The sequence below is a fragment of the Oratosquilla oratoria genome, chromosome 12 (genome assembly GCF_046742065.1).
Source record: "Oratosquilla oratoria isolate Oo_2021 chromosome 12, ASM4674206v1, whole genome shotgun sequence".
In the NCBI taxonomy this organism is placed as follows: Eukaryota; Metazoa; Arthropoda; class Malacostraca; order Stomatopoda; family Squillidae; genus Oratosquilla; species Oratosquilla oratoria.
This window is the reverse complement of record NC_134788.1, coordinates 14548070-14558153: the sequence shown is the minus strand read 5'-3', so window position 1 is coordinate 14558153 and position 10084 is coordinate 14548070.

Below are 10084 nucleotides of genomic sequence, written 5' to 3'. Positions count from 1 at the left end.
GTCGGCAGGGCAGTTATCTTCACCCCGCACATAACGAATATCTGTGGTGAATTGGGAAATGAAATCTATGTGTCGTAGTTGTCTAGGGGAGTAGGTTGTTTTGTTATGGATGAATGTTGTTGTGATTGGTTTGTGGGCGGTGTATATGTGGAATTGTCGCCCTTCGATGAAATACCTGAACCTGTTGACAGCCTTGTAGATGGCTAGGAGTTCCTTGTCGAAGGGGCTCTATTTCTTCTCGGCATTCTTGAGTTTCTTTGAGAAGAAGGCGATGGGTTCCCAGGCGTCGTTGATGTATTGCTGCAGAACTGCGCCGACACCTGTGTCTGAGGCATCTGTCGAGATGGAGGTGATGGCATCAGGGATAGGGAAACTAAGGGCGGTAGCATCCCCGAGTGCTTCTTTAGCTGCCATGAAAGCTGCATCAGTTTCGGTGTCCCAGTTGAGTACGATGGAACGTCCCCTCTTGCATGGCTTGATCATGGAGTAGAGCGGTTGGAGCAGTTGAGCCCAGCCTGGAATGAAACGATTATAGAAATTTAACATACCAAGGAATTCTTTGAGTTGGCGCTGTGTTGTAGGTTTCGGGAAACTCTGGATGACGTCGCAGCGGGATGAGACAGGGGTGACGCCTGAAGGTGTGACGGTGTGTCCTAGGAAGTTGATGAATGAAACACCGAACTCAGATTTCTCGAGATTGATGTGGATGCCGTAGTCTCGTAGTCGGGTAAAGACTTGTTTCAGATGGTCTTGGTGCGTGGCTTCGTCCGGACTGGCGATGAGCACATCGTCGATGTAGGTGAAACAAAAAGGCAGACCTCGTAGGACTTCGTCCATAAATCTCTGGAAAGTTTGGGCAGAGTTCTTGAGGCAGAAGGGCATTCGAACGTATTCGAACAAGCCAAAAGGCGTGGTGACAGCTGATTTGGGGATGTCCGGCGGGTTGACTGGAATATGATGGAAGGCTTTGACAAGATCGATCCAGGAGTATACGCGAGTTCCTGCAAGATTTGAGGAAAACTCCTATATGCTTCCAACAAGAGTGACTAGTAGTGGAGCCAACATTTGGTGACACTACAGCTTATCTTGCGCGCGCGGTAGACTGAAGAACACCGTTTTCCGTTTCTTGATGTTATCAATTAGAATAAGTAAACCAAGAAGAGTATATTTTAGAACAATGAAAAGTAATTGAACGATAAACTTATTATTTGAAGTGTGAATTATCATAGAATATTTGAGTTCCTGACAAGAATATCCATATTCTTGGTCCAAGAAACTTATTTTTCACCCGCAACTAACAACAGTCGTTTTTAATCTCTCACCAAAATTGTTTTGGAAGAGACGTGATGCTTTGTACAAATACGAAATGTTACCTGGAATAAGACCCTCGGACACGGTTCACATTTTCATCGCCAGAAATCATTCTACAGTGTAGCTGGTCTACAAGTAGGCGACAGAAAGGGGGTGTGATAAGAAGAAAAAGGAATATGACAAGGAAAGTAAAGAGAACAGTTGAGTGGGATGAGAGAAAAACAGAATTGTTTATTATGCATTTATCATTGAATTGTATAAACTATATAATGGAAGCGCGCGCGCGCACACACACACACACACACACACACACACACACACACACACACACACACACACACACACACACACACACACACACACACACACACACACACACACACACACACACACACCTGGCACTACGGCGGTCTGGGTTCGAATCCCGCCCAAGGCTAAAATAATTTCAGTATAATGTGAAAGCTGGCGACTTTTATAGTTGGTCCCATGCTTCTAAACCACACACTAATAAGAAAGACTTACCATTCTCTTGGATTTCCACATATTGTTCATATCTTTCTTAAATGTGAAAATTTCTGCTACAGGTTATGTTAGCGATTGTAGTTTTAGGCTGTATGATGATAGAGGGAAGCTTTATGACGTGGCCAAACTTCATGACCGGCCTTATCCTGGCCAACAGTGGTAACAGAACTGTCAACGTCGTCCAACTATTCGTACCCTCTTCTGACGGACTACGAAGCAGGCTAGCTCGGTAATTATGTATTTGTCCTGGAAACATTTCGTGGTTCTCTGGAGTATACCAACCTCTTCGCTTCCGAGTGAAACCCACGGACAGAAACAGAATAGCCTCAGTGTGGTGACACGTTTTTAACAGAACGGATAGATGAATCACATCCCATTTGGATGTGATCACCTCCCTTACCAAGCAGCGACGATAGTCTGATACCTGCCAGAATGATAAAAGTTGAAGAGCCAGTCACCAAGCACAAAACGAGGTTTATTGAGGTAGGATACAACCCCTTTGCCTCCGAGGAAGTAGTAGCTTGGTGGTAGTTCGATCTAGCAACTCTCTTAAAACCAGCGGACAGGCGATGGCGCGTCGACAGCGGCAAACGTTTGCGTGTTGGGGATGTCTATTCTACATTGGTCTAAGGGGTGAAAAATGCGATTATAGGTCGATCTTTTTTCCCATTAAGTTTGATCCCAAACGAAGTTTGTTTTGGCTACCCATTATGACAAGACAGACATGCACCATTCTTCCTACTTTTCTTCATTTGAGTTCCTTAACCTCTGGCTATTTCATCTCCCTCAGTTTTTCAATAAGTACATTTCTTTTTTCTTTATTTCTCTCCTCTTACGTCTAAACTCGTATCTCTTAAGGGCCCTAAACACGCTCAGACTTTTACTGAGACTTGTCTGCACAAACCATGTATGCGCAGACAAGTCTGAATGTGTGTAGAGGAGATTTGTAGTCTGCACAGACCAAAATGGTCTGTGCAGACCACAAATCTCCTCTACACACATTCAGACTTGTCTGCGCATACATGGTTTGTGCAGACAAGTCTGAGTAAAAGTCTGAGCGTGTGTAGGGCCCTTTAGCCATATCCTCAGGTGGTGTCGTTGGAAACTCTAGTGAGTCGATAAAGAATCAAGGGAAGGGTACCCAAAGGACCCCGAAAAGGATGGGCACTAGAGAGGTACAACTGAATGGATAATGCAATTAAAAAGGTGGTATAAATTCTTAAAAATGAACTTAGAAAATGGCATGCAAACACACACACACGCACACACACACACACACACACACACACACACACACACACACACACACACACACACACACACACACACACACACACACACACACACACACACACACACACACACACACACACACACACACACACACACACACACACACACACACACACACACACACACACACACACACACAAATATATATATAAATATATATATATATATATATATATATATATAGAGAGAGAGAGAGAGAGAGAGAGAGAGAGAGAGAGAGAGAGAGAGACAGAGAGACAGAGAGAGAGAGATGCACTTTTCTAACACGTCTCAACCAAGTCTGTCGCTCCTGTACCGGCCAGCCAGCACTTTTCTTCCGCCTTCTGTGGCAGACAATCGGCATTTCTCTTACGCTTTCTGCGTCCCGCCTTTTTCTCGAAAAGCCGGCAATTCTGTGAGTTTCTTTTTTTTTTCTGCCAGCCAGCCCGGTCATTTCGTTCAACCTCCTTGGCGGCCAGCTGGCCACTGCGTTACACTATTCCTCCCTCTTCCGGCCGGCCGGCTATTAGCCCGCTGCTAATGTCCCTCTACGCCGGCCAACCAGCTATTCCGTGTTTCCTTTCTTTATTTCTTTCCTTTCTCGCTGTTTCTGTCGGCCGGCCCCACTCATTGATTAAACTCCGATGACAAGATTATTGTCATTTGGTCAAATAAAACAAAAAATCATAAAACACCAAAATGTTTGATCAAACACCAGAAAAGTATGACGTCAGTCCTCGCTTCGCTCGCGAGCGAAGCGAGGACTGACGACATACTTTTCTGGTGTTTGATCAAACATTTTGGTGTTTTATGATTTTTTGTTTTATTTGACCAAATGGCAAGAATCTTGCCATCGGAGTTTAATGGGTTAATGTCCCTCCCTCTATGCCGGCCGGCCGGTGTTCCTGTGTGCTCTGGTCGACCGGCTTTTACGGCCTGTATATACATAATTCCGTTGTTCTCCCCTCTATGCCGGCCGGCCAGATATTTCGTTGTATTCTGTTACCTGCTCCGGCCAGCCAGCTATTCCGTCTCGTTCCGCTGTCTCGCCCTCTTCACCGGCCAGCCATCCTCGTTCTCGTCCTCGCTCTTCACGAAATGTCAAAGCTCCCCTGAGTTCGGTGTGGACTGGAGTCCCGGGGGCACTTGTCCATCGCGCCGAGGCTCATCCTCCAAGACTTTCAAAGTTCATCACAGGTTAGCCCTATGCAGGCTCCCAGATTCCTGTGAACAGAAGAACATAAGAATGGAGGAGGCTGCAAAAGATCTTAAGGCCTACACTAGATATTTCCATGTCCTTTAACACCTTTCATTCCTATCCATAAAGTTATCTAATTTTCTAACAGCCAATTGTTTCTGTGCTCACTACATGGTTACTAGTTATATTCCATTCGTCAACTACTTTGTTGGTGAACCAGTTCTTGCATATTTCCTTCTTTGGCCAAATGTTGTTCAATTACTTGTATTCTTCGACCAGAAATAAGACGGACGCGCTTGATTGTGACTGCCAAATTAGTTATAAGTATGACATCAATGTGCACTAGTACTTTTTGTTAAATTTATTTATTTTCAAATGCATACATACAGGACACAGTATATATGCATTTGATTTCACATCCTCGACCATACCAATACTGTACACTTTTTTCTTACCTTCTTGAACTCTTCAATATATATGGCATGAGTGTTGGCTCCATTTTGAAATTTGAGGGAATGGTTACTCTAAATGATTTTATAGTTACCCCAATAATTTATTCAGAAAAGTAGTCAACGTTCATCACAGAACAGCAGAAGACATAAACCTCAGAGTTTACAAATTACCCTGCTCAGAATGTGATGAAGTGTATTGGGGACAAACGGGTAGAGAGTTGAAAACAAGAATAAAAGGACATAAAAACTCAGTAAAATACGCACAACAGAACTCCGCGGTATTTCAACACGTCGCCAACAATAATCACCGCATAAATTGGGACGAGACAAAAATCATTTTCAAATCAAAATGTAGTTATAAAAGGAAAATCATTGAATCTTCCTTAATTAAACAATTCCCTAACTTTAACATTTCAAAAGGGCAATGGTCACCTGATTATATAACCACCTTGGCAGTTAACAAATTACTTCCTTCTATTGTAAAAGCGGATGACTTGCCACAAAGCCCGCGCAGCAATATAGACGCTACCTGATATGACATGTCCTCTGTATATAAGATATGTGTTTTCTCTTGTCTTTGTATTCCGCTTGAAGAGGATCACAGCAAGTGATCGAAATATACGGAAATCGTTATTTCCTTTCTTTTCTTAAATCCAATCAACAGTGGGTTTTTAGTATATATATATATATATATATATATATATATATATATATATATATATATATATATATATATATATATATATATATATATATATATATGCTAATAAGAACACGGGTACGTGTGTTCACTTATGCAAAGTAGACCACTTGGAAAAAGAAACTAACGAAGCAGAGCGCTTTCGTATATTACATCTTCAGTGCAAAAAGTACATAGTAATAGAAATGCATAGATTATATATACATGGAAAAAGGAACAAGGACAGTTTGAATAAGGGTAGCGGACAATTACCCCCTGGAAGGCGGAAGGTCAATGTCAATACACTAATGATGGTGGGGCGACATCAGGTCACAGTCGCAAGGGTCAATCCGTCCACTAATGATGGTAGAGCGACATTAGGTCACAGTCGCAGGGTTACATTTTACCTAATATTATTTTGCTTATTTCTTGACAGATAAAATTATCTGTTCTACACAAGGGCTTATATAAACTGTCAAGAAATAAGCAAAATAATCAGAAAGGCTGTTATACTGTCTCAAGCAATACTGCTTACGCAAGCACTTCTGTCACAAGCTTGAGTGGCTTAGTGTTTACATTTCGTCACATCAGCGCCTCTATCGATACCCTAGCTGGTGTTTACAAATATTGAAGGTTAAGCGAAAATATGCAACTCTGCAACTTCCTCTAGGACATTGTTTCAAAACATCCAATTCATAAGATGAATCCTACCCCTCTATCTACTTACTTGTCTACCTCAATCTACCGGCCTCTTACAGGGCTCGGCAGCTACCTTTGATCGTCCCGATCAATTATTTATCATACATACACACATACATACATACATATACCAAGGCTTTTTTCCCCCTTACCAGGGGGGTAGCCAAAAAGGACAAAGCACAAAAACATTCCCACCAATTTCATCCCCGAAAACACTCCACACCCCTCCACCCTCCCTCTTATCTGAGCACCTCCTAGATGACAGGTCATCCCTGCACCCTGTCCACTGCCCTGGGTCAGAAGCAGTGTCGCAGGACACAGCACATCCACAGCAAGGCCGCTTCATTAAATCGGCGCCCCCCCCCCTCTCCGTCCCCCCATATAAAGGAGAGGACGGGGAGAAATCCCTTCGGGCTGCGTAAAAAATTTTTGCTCACACACACTACCTCACCCCCATTCCCCCGTCCAATCCACCTCATGCATCACAACATTTTCCATATACAACCATTCTCCATTCACCCCTGTCTTCTGTCCTCTCCCGTCCTTCCTCAACCGACATTCCCCTCTTCCCCAAAGCCCCCTTCACCCCATCCATCCATCTCATCCTAGGACGTCCCCTCATGTTCACTCCCTCCACATCTGCCTTCCATACCTCCTTTACTAGTCTTTCTTCACTCATTCTTTCCATGTGTCCAAACCATCCTAATACTCTTTCATTCACCCTATCTCCCAGCTCCCTTTCCACCCCTGTTCTCCTCCTCACCTCTTCATTTCTCACTCTATCTAGCCTAGTAACACCCATCATACTTCTCAGACACCTCATCTCAAACACATTCAAGTTCCTTCTCTCTTCCTCTCTCATGTTCCATGTTTCTGCCCCATACAGTGCTGTTGGCACAATCACTCCTTCATACAGTCTCCTCTTAGCATCCATTCCCAGATTCCTATTCCTCATTACACTTTTTAAACCACCAAGGCATTTACTCGCTTCTCTCAATCTACATTCTACCTCCACCTTCACTCCACCCTTTCCTGCCACATTTGCACCCAAATATCTAAAACTATGCACTTCCTCCAGTTGCTCTCCCTTAATGTTCACTTCCAGATTACTGCCACTTTCACCCCAAGTACATCTCATCACCTTACTTTTACCCACATTTATCTTCAGCTTTCTTCTATCACACACTCTCCCAAACTCTGTCACCAGCTTCCTCAATCCCTCCTCCGATCCTGCCACAAGCGCAGTGTCGTCTGCAAACAACAGCTGGCTCACCTCCCACTTTTCTCCATTTTCCTTAACCATCTCCAATCCCTTGCCCACTACCCTTGCATTCACCTCTCGCACCACCCCATCCATGTATAAGTTGAACAGCCAGGGTGACATAACGCATCCCTGACGAAGTCCCACCTTTACCTCAAACCACTCACTCTCTCCATTTCTAATCCTGACACAAGCTCTACTACTCTCATAAAAACTCTTGACAGCTCCCAGAAGCTTTCCTCCTATCCCGTATATCCACATAACCTCCCACAGTGCCTTTCTGTCTACCCTGTCGGAAGTCTTTTCCAGATCCATAAAGGCCCAGAAAACATCCTTCCCCTTTCCTATAGCTTTCTCACATATCTGTCTTACCACAAAGATCTGATCTACACAACCTCTACCTGTCCTAAACCCACACTGTTCCTCACCAATTACTCCCTCTGTTCCTCTCCTAATCCTCTCAATCAAGATCCTCCTATAAGCCTTCCCAACTACACTTAACAAGCTAATCCCTCTGAAACTACTACATTCACACTTGTCCCCTTTTCCCTTGTAAAGTGGAACTATACACGCACTCCTCCAGTCCTCTGGCACTCTACCTTTTCTCCAGCAAACATTAAATAACATCACCAACCAGTCCACCATCACTATACCTCCTTTTTTAAGACATTCTGCATGGCATCCATCCAGACCAGGTGCCTTACCTGCTTTCATCATCTTAACTGCTGCCTTCACTTCATCCTTCCTTATTTCTCCTCCATTTTCCTCACTCATCACTCTCATTTTCTTAGCATTTCCCACTGCAGCTATCTTTCCCTCCCTATCCTCCTTCACATTAAGCAACTCCCTAAAATATTCTGCCCATCTTCCCCTTACTGCCTTCTCCTCCATTATCATCTCTCCATCTGCACCTTTTACCTTTTCTTCTCTACTTGATTCGCCTCCTCTTCCTCTTTTAATTTCTTTCCCAAACATCTTTTTATTACTTTCAAAATTTTCTGTCATACTCTTACCCCATTTTACATCTGCTCTCCTCTTTGCCTCCTTTACCCTTTTCTTTACTTCTCTTTTCTTTTCCCTGTACGTCTCATATGACTCCCTCGTCCTACTTTGTAACCAATCTGTGAAAGCTCGCTTCTTCTCTTCTACAACCTTCTTCATTTCCTCATCCCACCATTCACTACCCTTCCTTCTATTTCCTCCTGACCTTCTTGTTCCACACAGCATCCTTGCACACTTTGTGACTCCCTCCTTGAACCATCTCCATTCCTCCTCCACACCTACCTCCACTCTATCCTTCACTCACTCCCACTCCTCCTTCAGCTTCCTCTTGTACTCCTTCTCCTTTTCCTCTTCGTTTAGAGAGTTCACTCTAAGCACCTCCCTACCTTTTGTCCCTTTCCTCTTCCTCCATCTGTCCTCCACTCTCAACTTACCTTCCACCAGAAAATTATCTGATATTCCCCCACCCTCTCCCCTTAGCACATGTACATCCCTAACTCTTCCTATCATAATCCTATTTACCACTACATAGTCCATTAAAGCTCCATCTACCACCTTTCCCTCCACCACCCTCTCCCATGTGTACTTATGCTTGACTTTCTTTCCGAAACACTGTATTTGCTATCATCAACTTTCTTTCTAGACACATTTCCACCATCAACTCTCCACTACGATTCTTTCCTGGAACTCCACATTTCCCAACCACTCCATCAATTGGCTCCTTTCCTACCCTAGCATTAAGGTCTCCCAGTACTATTACATTTACACTTCTCCCAATTATTTATACTACCCTCTTACAGGGCTTGTTAATATATACTTGGAAATCATCATATATAAGAAGCTAATCTACCCTTGCATAAACTGGTAAAATAGTATCAGCAAAACATGTCAAACATATACATATCAAAGAAATAAACCCCTCCAAAATGCATAAATCTCAATAACAATTCAAGCAGAATAATGGTCTATAGCATACATGTCAGAATGATAAAGCATATCCCAAAATAATTGGCAACACAGACATAATGCAATTTTTGATTAACTTTGCAAAATTCACTACTTTGATTAAGAACATTGGATCTCAATTGAGAATGTTTTCATCTTTTCAAAGATGTTGAGCTATATGCAATATAAGTTATGAAGGTATTGTAAAGTGTCTCTTCTTGAATTCCAAATATTTTTGTTAAAACACTTAATTCATGTTTTTCTTCATAGACACACTCTTAATGCTTCACAAAATACTTTTTTTCAATACTTATGTAAATTGTCCTTGTATTGGCAAGATTCCAAGTCTGACCACAGCAGGTCCAAGGTCTTCATGTCTCTGCCTGACACCAAGTTCCAGTAGTTTAGGTCTCCCATCACAAGTACATACATTTGGTCAAATAATATTATTTGTAAAATACATCAAGATTAATATTCAATTTACATAAAATATCAAAATATTCCCTATACTCTTCTGGTTCTTTAAATTTGATACATAGAGTATCACAGCAGCCATTTTCACAGAACTGCAACCTAACCTTCTTCATATCATCTAAATGGCCTCTCAATTCTTCTCTAGCTTCTAAGTGTAAAAGCTTATATTTATTTCCACCTCCAGAATCAATTGCCCTATATGGACCTGAGTACGTTGGTGAAAGTTTATTATAGGGTGAATGTAGTTTGACCATGACTAAATCTCCTAT